The sequence below is a fragment of the Aristolochia californica genome, unplaced genomic scaffold, assembly GCF_029961685.1.
Source record: "Aristolochia californica isolate CCGP_79_NKW_82.1479 unplaced genomic scaffold, dmAriCali1.0.hap1 SCAF_126, whole genome shotgun sequence".
In the NCBI taxonomy this organism is placed as follows: domain Eukaryota; kingdom Viridiplantae; phylum Streptophyta; class Magnoliopsida; order Piperales; family Aristolochiaceae; genus Aristolochia; species Aristolochia californica.
Window position 1 is genome coordinate 4,015 of NW_027181800.1, and position 1,545 is coordinate 5,559.

Consider the following 1,545-nt stretch of genomic DNA (forward strand, 5'->3'; position numbering starts at 1 on the left):
CTTGAGTCATCCTACGTGACAGGAGTAACAGTCATCTAGGCGCTTAATATACCTTTGATATGGCACTACGTATGTCGCATAATTGGGAGCTGGAAAGGGCTATATACGAGGCGCATGATATGGCACTAAATATGGCGCTTAATAAGCTGCTTGATATGGCGCTCAATATGGCCCGAGACCCATGGCGCATAAAAAGTCCGCCTCCCCCCACCCCGAGCTACACGGGGCAGTACCCACCTGGGAGTTGCCCAGATGGGCGGGCTAAGAGGGTCAGACGTTAAGTAGGGAAGGTACGGGGTAATCTGTCCAGATAAAGGGGTACCGGTCTACTTCGTGCTGGACCGTTAGCCTGGGGGCCATAAGCCGCCAGACCCGGGCTTATCCTTTCCGGCACGACAGAGCGGGAGGGCGGAGTCGAGCCTCCAAGGACTTTCGCCCGCCGTGGGTCGTTGGCTAAGGTGACCTCTGGCAACCCACGAGCTTGACTTGTTCTTCCCAAGAGGGAGAGCCTATACCCCTCGCGCCATAAGGGGCGATCTTGGGGGATACGCATATGTATGGATGGTTGTTAGGCGTATCAAACAAGTCTGCCTGTGATTAAATTGGTTAATCTTGGTGCTTTTGGAGCCGAGTAACCGGGAATATAAACCAGAACAATGGGCTATCTCGATATTGATATGCTACTGATGAATCTATCCCTGGAACCGGGTAAACTGCGAGTGCTCTCGCTTCCTCTACCTTCACAGCGAGGTAGACTTTGCTATCACTCATCGGAAAAACCAATTGCTCGTGCGTGAGACACCAGTTCTTTAGTGCGAATGAAGATAAGTAATCAGTGTGGTTCGGGGCCCGTTAGAATTCCAACTGGATCGATAACTTAATAAAGAACTCCCGGTGCTTCTTACTAGGCCTCTGTCACCATTTCCTCTACCGCAAAAAAGAAAAACTGGATCCAAGAAATTCAACATTCATTTACAAGGATGTCCAACAAGGATGTCTTCTTTCTTGAATTAGAATTTCTTCAATTCTTTCTTTCATTCTCATTGAAGAAATTCATTATCATTGAAGAAATTCATTTCATTCATTGTCATTTCATTCTTTGTCTTCTTTCTTTATCTTTCTCTTTCTTTCATTCTCATTGAAGAAATGAATTGCATTTCATGAATTGTAACATGAATTTGCAAGTGAAAATAGTCTTCTTTCTTTCATTCTCATTTAAGAAATTCATTCTCATTTCATTCATTTGCCAAAGGATTCTTTCTTTAATTAGAATTGAATGAATTTGCAAGGATGTCTTCTTTCTTGAATTAGAATTGAATGAATTTGCATTTCATTCTTTCTTTCATTTCTCTTTTTTGAATTATAGCAGCGGACTTCCTTAGCCGTCTTGTCTTCTCTCTAAAGCTAAGGAGGCGAACCCAGCTTCAAAGCCGTCTCGCCCTTATCGCATATGGGGCGGTTTTTCAGCTTAAAGGCTCACGTTTTTTGTCTGGGGTGTTCAATCGTAAAGTCTAATGCCAGCTCATCCCCCCCCCCATTGCTCAG